The sequence below is a fragment of the Vicugna pacos genome, unplaced genomic scaffold (assembly GCF_048564905.1).
Source record: "Vicugna pacos unplaced genomic scaffold, VicPac4 scaffold_19, whole genome shotgun sequence".
Taxonomy (NCBI): Eukaryota; Metazoa; Chordata; class Mammalia; order Artiodactyla; family Camelidae; genus Vicugna; species Vicugna pacos.
In genome coordinates, this window is record NW_027328740.1 from 38,037,942 (window position 1) to 38,048,200 (window position 10,259).

Here is a 10,259-nt window from a genome sequence, read left to right on the forward strand (position 1 = left end):
GGACTCCTGAGCCCCGAGGCTTAGCAAGCATCCTCGCTGAGGGTGGGGAGGCTGTCCACTCCGAAGTCATAGGTCAGATGGTAGATTGGGGTCCCACCCCCACATCTCACCAGTGAGAACGTCTAGTCTGTTTTCTCTGTAAACTGGAACCCAGTCACCCTCACCCTCAGAACTGGGGGCAGCCTGTGTAAATTACTACACAAAGCCCTGGGCTGTTTCAGGTGCCCGGGGGTGTCCAGCTCCCCCTAGGCCTGGCAGGTGGGAGAGGAGAGTTGTGGGTTAGCAGGTGTGACAGCAGAGCTGAGACTTGGCTGAGTGCATGCACTCTAATATCCAGGAACTGGGAGCTACCAGTAGCAAATCTGTTCACTGAGGCCATGTGTACTCTCCCTTGTCATTTACAATCCCCTGTTTGAACAGAGGCCTCTGGAGTCTATTTGCCATTGTTGCCACATTGTTACCTCACTGTTGCAGTTCCAGGGTCTCCATTTAGCCAGCTTGAAGGAATAGTCAAACTTTTTCTTAAAACCAGTGACAGAAAACCAAAGTGGCTTTAAGAAGCAAACAGGGCAGGAGAGAATGACTTACCTAACTGAGACGTCCACAGGGAGATAGCTTCAGGCAGGTCTGTACCTGGTGCTCAGTGACATCAACAAAAGTCATCCTTCCCCACCTCTGGGCTCTGCCACTGGTGTCATCTTCACATGGCTCTGTCTTTATAAAGCAAGATAGTCACCAACTGCCACAGGCTGACATCACCACCCCTCAACTCCCAACTGAAATAGAACTTCTCTGCTCCCAGGATTCCAGCAACTAGGCCTGACCTCCGTGGAGCCTGATTGGGCTGGTGCCCAGCCTTGAGCCAATCACAGTGGCCAGGGAGGATGGAAAATGCTGATCGGCCAGATCAAGGCCATGTGACCATCCTCTTCAGGAAACCTGTGAGCTGTTCACCTGTTTCCAGCTTGGGAGAGTGTGATGTCTCCCAGAGGATCCTGCTTCTAGCACAACCTGCTGGTGGCACAATGAGCTGGAATGAGCCTGTCTGCTTGGTGACAAGTGACAGGTCACTTAGTGGTTCCTTGCTCCGGGGAGGGAGGCATGTCCACACAGTATTGGGGCTTCAGAGCCAGAATGTAGTAGAAAAGCCTCCTGGTCTCCCAAAAGGTGGGAAAGTGAGCAGTGACACTGGAAAGGCACTCCTCTCTGTGGCCCTTGGCTTTCTCCTTGTTACAGTGGAGAGTGCAGTGCTGCCCCTGGCAGCCCACTTCCCTGCTTGGAGGCCTTTGCAACAGGTGGAGAGTGCTTGGAAAAGCCCATTTATTCTGAGGAACTGTTATTGCTCCTGGTGGGATTATTATTTTCATGTCACTTGTGAGGTGGGCCCTGAGGGTTCCCTGATCTGGGGGCACAGACACCCACAGAAACTTGGCCCAGTATTGCTGTTCATTCAACAATGTCTTACCAAGCACCTACTGTGTGCCAGATTCCCAGGGTAGAGCAGTGATGTTGACAGCACAGGTCCCTGCCTCACCTCATCTCTGCATCCCAGGTGGGGTCACCAGAGTGGGAGTTCAGGAAGCAGAGGATGTGGCCGAAGCCTTGTGGGAACCCCTGGGTTTTTCTCTGTGCTGAGGACCCAAGCAGCACACCGATTGTGGGACTCAGTACCCGCAGGACCCAGCATTGATGGGTAAAGGAGAGGGGCATTTCTACAAGCCCATCCTCACTAACCCCAGGCTCTGGAGGGCAGCTCCAGTCTGCTCAAACCCAGGGGGCATCTTCCTCCATCCTGATCACCCTCTGGTATTACTCCCCGCTCAGATGCAATTTTCCCTGTGGTAGCTACACTCAGAATATGTGTTTGTTTCTCTCCCATGTGGTTAAGTGGACTTCAGATGCATGATAGCGATGGAGTGGCTAAGCCTCTGGGCAGATTTCTGGGTGACCCGTGGAACTTGCTGCACATGGTGAGCTCCCTTCTGTCAACCAATGGGCCAGGCCCCACCACTGTTCTGTCTGTTCTACCTCACTTAATCTGCACAGACACTCTGTGCGGGACATCCTGTTATCCCCCATCTCTGCTAACCGTGGGTGGACAAAGCTTGGGTTTGAGAAAGTTGCCCAGGTCACATGGTTGACAAGTGCGGAGCTGGGGATTTGCACCCTGGTCCCAGGAGTCTGGATCATGGAAAGGGCTGGGTGGGGCAGCTTATTGCAAAGGGAAGTCCTGCCCAAGCCCCTCCCATGAGAGCCCACCCAACAGCACATCACGGAGAGTCAGCATTTCCTGGACCAGATGGACAGAACCTCAAAACTTCTTTGCAGATAGTTTCCATGTTCTTTTGCAAGCACAGAAAGGCCGCAGACCAGGGAAGGATAAGGCCAAGAGTGTTTTCACTGGGGAGAGTGAAGGACAAGTGTGAAGACACACAGCACTCCCAGCAGCCCTCTCGGCAGAGCCTGCCACTGGGTGAGCAGCTACCATGACTACCTACCATAACCCTGTGAGGTTCATGCCTGTACAACTCTGCCTATGAGAAGAGCAAAGTGAAGCTCAGAGAGGTGTGGGGACATTCCAAAAAGAAACAGATAAGGTGGGATCATCACCACCATGCTGTGCAGGTGTCACACTGTCACACTGCTCATGCATGGCCTGCTGGGAATAGTGAAGGCCTGATAGGAGCACAGGAACACTGTGGTGAAGGTGACGTTTCTACCTGGGACAGCTGGTACCGGGGACTCTAGCTGGTTCTTCATTGTGCCTGCTTTGAATGTCAGCGTGTTGCAGCCTCATGTAGGGGAAGGGCTGTCTCCTTTCCACACCGGTGCAAAAGGAAGAGCATGTACACACTGGCATCACCATAGACCACCGGCAGGATCAGGATCTGGAGCTCAGAGAAGAAACTGCCAACACCTCAGAAACTGGTGCAAGAGGAGGACCTGAGTGCCCCCTGAAATATTTCTAGTTTTAAATACATACTTCATTAGGGGGAAGTGATAAACAGTTGATCCCTTCAAAATATTCTGTTATCCAAGGAACAATAGCACCTCAGCATTGTAAGAGGTTTAACTCAGTCATCAATAACCATCACTATAGGTATGAGAAAACAGAGTGTTAGGAGTTACAAAAGGGTCTCAAGATCATGCAGGTCAGAACTGAGAACCATCCAAAGCATGTGCTGCATGATAGCCTCTCTAAGCTACCTGAGGCTTGGTCTGCTCCTGACACAGGGCAGATGGTTCTGAGAAAACCACACTCCTCAGGGGACCCCAGGGAGTTGACAGAGTTGAGTTTGGGTTCCTGGTCATCTTCTAAGTCTGGAATTTTGAGATTCTTCTGCACCTGTCCTTCCTCCAGAACAGAATCTGATTCAGGCGGGATTCCAAGGACTGAGGCATGTGCCAGGCAAGAGAGCAGGCATGGCTGGATGAGAGCATCACCAGTGCCATTAAAAAAGAGGCCAGGGCACTGAGATTTCCATTGATTTAGCATCATGGCTGGGAGGGGTCATGTGTTCTACAGTGAGTTCCGAGTATCCTGCACCGCCCTCGTGGACCTGCAGGGGGCGAACGAAGCCAGCGTGTCTTAGGTGGCGGTGCGCATGCGCAGTCCGCGTCAGCAGCCAGCGTCTACCCTGGGGGCGGAGCTTGCTTTCCTCAGGGCTGAGAGGGCGGCGCCAAGGAGGCTCCGGGACAGCGCTGCCTGCGTGTCTGCGGGAGGATGCTCCCCGCTCTCTGTCTGAAGTTACGCCGGTTTCCCACGGCCTGAGCCCGCTTCCTGCCGGGGTGTGTGTGGACCTGACCGAGCTGGGGCCCCGGCCAGCAGGGCAGGAGGGGACGGGTGCGCTGGCGGGCCCGCTTCGACTATTCTCCTCTCCCGCCGGAAGCGGGTGAGTGTCCGTGTCCATCGGGGCCGCTGGGGTGTCCGCGCCCCTGGTCCTCACCGCCCGGGTCCCCCCTTCCCCCGTGTGATCGTAGGTGTGTACACCGCGGGTCAGGAGCGGGGATGCGGGTGTGAGTGTCCGTGTCCATCGGGGCCGCGGGGGTGTCCGCGCCCCTGGTCCTCACCGCCCGGGTCCCCCCTTTCTCCGTGTGAACGGAGGTGTGTACACCAAAGGTCAGGAGCGGGGACGCGGGTGTAATGGGAAAGGGGCTGAGAAAGTACTGAGAGTTAAAGAGAAGTGTGTAAAATTACATTATGTTAATTTTTATATTTTAAGTGTGTCAAAGTCAGAGTTTATCATGCTTTTACTTTCTTGTCTTTAAAGGAATGCAATCATTTAGTTTATACTTAAAATATGCTTCTCAGCTTATCTCATTTTCAAGTCAAAATACTGCCACGGTTGACATTTTCTCATAATACAGTGACAATCTTAAACATGTGTGAATATAAACTCATTGAAAAAATCTTGCAGTATTCCATGGTGAGTTGTCTTCTTAAAAATAATATCCAGGCCATTGCTAAATTATTACAAAAATATAAATTTTTTGAAGCACTTTAAAAGTTCCACACACAGTGGTATTTTTAAAACACCAACCACTGCATAGTGCTTAAGATCATTTAAGATGAAATATATTCAGACCTAAAACTTTAGAATACTCAAAAGGCAGGGTAATGGCTGCTTTTTCATTGCAAATACATTTTTTTCTTCATAAGTGCAAAATACGAAGGTATTCAGCTAAATTTTGTATATCTTAATTCAAAAGGTGAAATTAGAATATAATCTCCTTATTTTTTATTTTAAGGCTATTTCCCATAAAAATTGGTATTTTTATCTGTAGGACCTTAATTGTCTATTCATTTGTTTTTTTCTTTTCGTTTATTTTCTTTAACAGAGAGTGCATTCTTGTGTCTTGTTAGAGTTTTTAATTCTCCTAACTTATTCCAAGACTTTCTGACACTGATAGTAAATAATGGGAAAGGCCTTATAGTAACTGCATCTTTTCATGTAGTCAGGATTTTTTTTTTTTTTGGATAACTTTTTTTTACAATTTCCACTTGGTTCACAATATTATCCCATTATGACAACTCAATAAAAAATTGTAATCTGTTTACACCAAGACACTTATGTCAGCACAGTGCTTTTGCTGATATGATTTTACATTAGATTATAATATAATATTTGATTTGATTTACATATAGACTAATACCTATTTTCTATATTTACACACATATATGAATATCTGCTAAATGTCATTAATTTGCATGGGGTGGTAGCTGATAACATGTGATCTTTCTGACCATTGGCTATTCTTATGTGTGTCTAACGTACTTCTTAGAACAGATACTAGAACATCACACCTCTCATTATACAGTATTTTAAAGGTTATATTTTATTTTATTTATTTTTAAACATTTTTTATTGAGTAATAGTCATTTTACAATGTTATGACAAATTCCAGTGTAGAGCACAATTTTTCAGTTATACATGAACGTACATATATTCATTGTCACTTTTTTTTTTTGCTGTGAGTTACCACAAGATCTTGCATATATTTAAGATTCCACACATGAGTGATCTCACATGGTATTTCTCTTTCTCTTTCTGTACTGCTCCACCATGAATAACATTCTTCAGGAGCATCCATATCTCTGCAAATGGCGTTATGTAGTCAGTTTTTGTGGCTGAATAGTATCCCATCATATAAATATCCCACATCTTTATCCAGTCATCTTTTGATGGACATTTTAGGCTGTTTCCATGTCTTAGCTGTTGTAAATAGTGTAGAAAAATCAGCTGAAAACCTTATGGGGGTTCCCTTGTAACTCACTCTTTGTTTTTCTCTAGCTACCTTTAGGATCATTTCTTTATCCTTGAATCTGGCTATCTTGATTAGGATATGCCTTGGTGTGGGTCTGTTTCGGTTCTTCCTGCTTGGGACCCTCTGAGCCTCCTGTGCTTGGATATGATTCCTTCTTTAGGTTTGGGAAATTTTCAGTCATGAGTCCTTCCCATACCTTTTCAATCCGCTTTGTTCTTTTTCCCCTTCTGGAACTCCTATTATGCATACATTGGCACAGTTTATATTACCCCATAGGTCCCGTATATTGTTTTGTTTTTCATTTGTTTTTCTCTCAGCTGTTCTGATTGGGTGCTTTCTGTTGTCCTGTCTTCTAGGTCACTTATTTATTCTTCTGTATTTTCTTGTCTGCTTTGCACAGCCTTTAGGTCAGCTCTCATCTCAGCCAATGAGTTTACTAATCCTACCTAGTTCTTCTTTATAGTTTCTATTTCATTTTTGATACATTTTATATACCTAAACACTATTTCTTTTAGTTCCTTCAGTACTTTGATCACTCTTTTTTGAAATCTTGATTTAATAGACCATCAATGTCTATTTCTTTGTTCATGCTTTCAGGGGATTTCTCTTGATCTTTTCATTGGGAGTGGTTTCTCTCCTTCTTCACATTGCTCATATCTCTCTGGCACCGTGGCTTAAGGAGTAGCAGTTACCTACTTATCCTGGAGATGGTGTGCCCTTAATGATTTTATCGAGAGGTCTTTGTGTCTTTGCCCTGCTTCATGAACTCAGCTTGCTGTTTCATAGGCCTTCTGTTGGCACCCTCATCTGTGCTGCTCTCAGTGGCTGTTGGCCAGCAGATTGTGCCCCCTCCTAACACTAGGTCAGGAGCTGAACTCTTATCCAGTGGGTGGGCAGGTCACTCCCCCTCCTGATGCCACAGTCAGATGCTGTGCTTAGGGGGAAGCAGGTGGGCAGATCACACCCTGTCCCAGCACTGTGGTCAGGTGCTGTGTTCCTGCCAGGAAGGTGGGTGGCTGCCCACCTGCCCTCTCCTGGTGCTGGTCGCTCCGCTGCTCTGTGCAGCTGCCTGCTCTGCCTCGGGTAGGCGGTCTGTAGGTGGGCTCAGGGAAGACCACGGAACAGCCCCACCTACGCTCTGTGCCAAATCTGAGCTCCTTGTTTCCCTTGGCGGCACAAGTTCTCTGAGGTGTCAGGGTAGAAAAATCCTCTCTGCCTCAGGCTATAAACAAGTCTCAGTCCTGCCTAAAAGGTTGTGGGGCCCCCACGTGCAGATTCAGGTCTCAGCCCTGCCCCCGCCCTGGCAATATGCACAGGAGGAGATGGTAGCTGTGGCTGAGCCCTGCCTCTCTTCTTGCGAGATGTGCCAGTAATGGCACAGGTCTGAGGAGACAAAGGCTTCAGTACCCCTCCCCCTAGGGCACATGCCTGCTTATAGTTTTGTTTACCTTCTGAGTTAAAATTTACCTGACAATGAAATGTATAAATTAGGCTTTTGAGGTTCATCCTTGTATCAGTAGTTGATTCTTTTTTATTGTTGAATTTATTCCATTGTTTGAATATACTATCATTTGTTTTATCCATTCTCCTACTGATAAATACTTAGGCTTTGGATATCTTTTTTTGCAAGCAAACATTTTTTTTAAAAAATGCAAATATAATATACATGCTTACATGTGAACATATCTTAAGTATACAGCTCAGTGATTTTTCACAAAGTAAACACATCTATGTAACCTTCATCCAGTCAAGAAACAGAACATTGCTGTTCCACTTTGGGTTTCTTCCCAGATACTATGGCACCCCTTTGATGGATTCACCATCCTAAATTCAGCCACCATGGATTGGTTTTTTTGCTTTTGAAATTTTTAGTCCCGTACATTCCACTCAACATTATGTAAGATTCATCCACTAGTGTTTTCTGTAAACTAGTATATTTATTTTTATTGCTTTAAAGTATACAACTTGTATGCATGTGCCACCACTTATGGTTATGTATTTATTGTTGACAGGTGTTTGGGTCATTTCCTATTTGGGGCTATAACAAATAGTGATTATGAGAATTTTCTGGATGTCCTTTTGTGCTCTGATGTAGAAGCTACTGAAGGGTACACAGGGAGTGTGTGTTTGTATGTATGTATATGTGTGTGTGTGTACATATATACACACACACACATATACATATATAACTTTCATTCAAAAAGCCTACTTTCAAATTATTTGTAAGAATTTATATTCTCACTGGCCATGTGTAAGAGTCCCCATTGCATGTTACCCTCACCAATGCTTCATATCACTTAACAACTAACTATTCTAGTGGATGTCTAATGGTGTTCCAAGTGTGGTTTTAGTACGTATTTTTATTATTACTAAAGAGCTCAGCCACTTTTCATAGCTTATTTGGATTTTTCTTTTTGTGTGTGAAGCACCTGTTCAATTTTTTTGCACATTTTAATATTGAGGTTTTGCCTTTTTCTCCACTGGTTTTTGTTCTCTATATGCCCTAGATACAAGTCTTTTGGTGGATATAGATATAGCAAATATATTTTCGCACCATGTGGCTTTTCACTTTCTTAATGGTATCTCTTGATAAAAATAATTCTTACTTTTACTGAAGTGCAACTTAAAACTCTTCTTTTATGTTTAGTGCTGTGTCCTGTTTAAGAACTCTTTGCCGCTTCAAAGTCATTAAAATATCTCCTACACTATTTTCTAGATGCTTTATTTTGGTGGGGGATTAGGTTATTTATTTTAATGGAGGTACTGGGAGTTGAACCCAAGACCTTATGCATGCTAAGCACACATTCCACCTGAGCTTTACCCTCCCCCAGATGCTTTGCTTTTTGTTTCAAATTTATTAGATTTATAATCTATCTAAAATTACTGTTCATGTATGGTACAGGGTTTAATTCAATACTGTTCCATTGGTCTATATGTCTAACTTTAGGTAGTTATCACATAGACTTAATATTGTTTTATAATAAGTTCTTTAACATTGTTCTTTAATATCAGCTTGGCTATTGTTGGCTCTTCAAGCTTCTCTATGTATTTAGAATCAGCTTGTCAAGTTCTACAAAGAAACAGTAACAACAATTAAGTTTTGGGGATTTTGATGTGCACATATAAATCTTTGAATCAGTTGAAGGGGAACTGACATCTTTAAAATGTTGAACCCTCCAATCCATAAATTTGGATTACCTCCCCTATACTTATTTTTATCACTGCTGTTACAAATTATCACAAATTTTGCAGCTTAAAGCAACACAAACTTATTATTTTATGATTCTGTAGGTCAAGTCAGGAACAGGTATCACTTGGCTAAAAATCAAGATGTCAGCAGGTCTGTATGCCCTTCTGTAAGTCAAAGGAAGAATATATTTCCTTGTCTTTTCCGGCTTCTAGTGTTCACCCACATTTCTTTACCCATGACCCTTCCTCTATCTTCAAAGCTAACAGCTTTACAGCTTTCTAATCCTTCTTCCAAAGTCATATCTTTCTGACCACATCTGGGAAAGATTTTCAATTTTTAAGGACTCCTGTTGTTAGACTAGGCCCATGTAGATAATCCAGGCTAATCTCCCTGTCTCAGAGTCCTTAACCTGATACATCTGCAAAATACCCTTTGCCATGTAAAATAACATATTCACAGATTTCAGGATTAGAACATGGATATAGGTAGGGGTCAGTGTGGTGCACTATTCTGTTTATCAAACTGTTTAACATTTGATACTTTCTGACAAACGTATAAGATAGAAGATCCTGGTCATGTTTAGAATGCTTCCTCTGCAAAATATTGGGCACTGAGTTTATTTGAAAGGACTGAAAATAATATTACCACAGGAATGGTTTCCTAATTCTACTGACATTTACTTACTTTATACTTAAATACCCAAAATGGTCAGCCAGGAGTGGGATCTTGGCAAATAAAATAAAAGTATAATTCAAGCTTTTATCACTGAATTTATTAGCTAATTCTATTTTAGAAAAAGACAGAAAATAAAACAATTTAGAGTAAGCCTGCTTGCTTATATATTAAGTGAAAATAAAGTTTTAAAAGCATGTCTGAATATGGGATAAAGTGAGCATCATAAAATGTAATGTTAATATTTAGTACCTGGAAATCTCAAACTCCCAATTTATAAACAAGTTCATACTGTATAGCACAGGGAACTATATCCAATAATGTTTTGTAGTAACTTATGGTGAAAAAGAGTATGAAAATGAATATATGTATGTTCATGTATGACTGAAGCATTGTGCTGCACACCAGAAATTGACACAAAATTGAAAACTGACTACATATATATATATATATATATATATATATATATATATATATATATATATTTGAAAGGACTGAAAGGACTATATATACCAAGAAAAAAATTAGATTGCTAACCAATAAAAAATCTGTCAGTAATATAATGCTAGAAACCCTGAGACACAAAAGAAAATTTCAGGCATACATCTGTTTATAGAGTCATAGAAAAAAT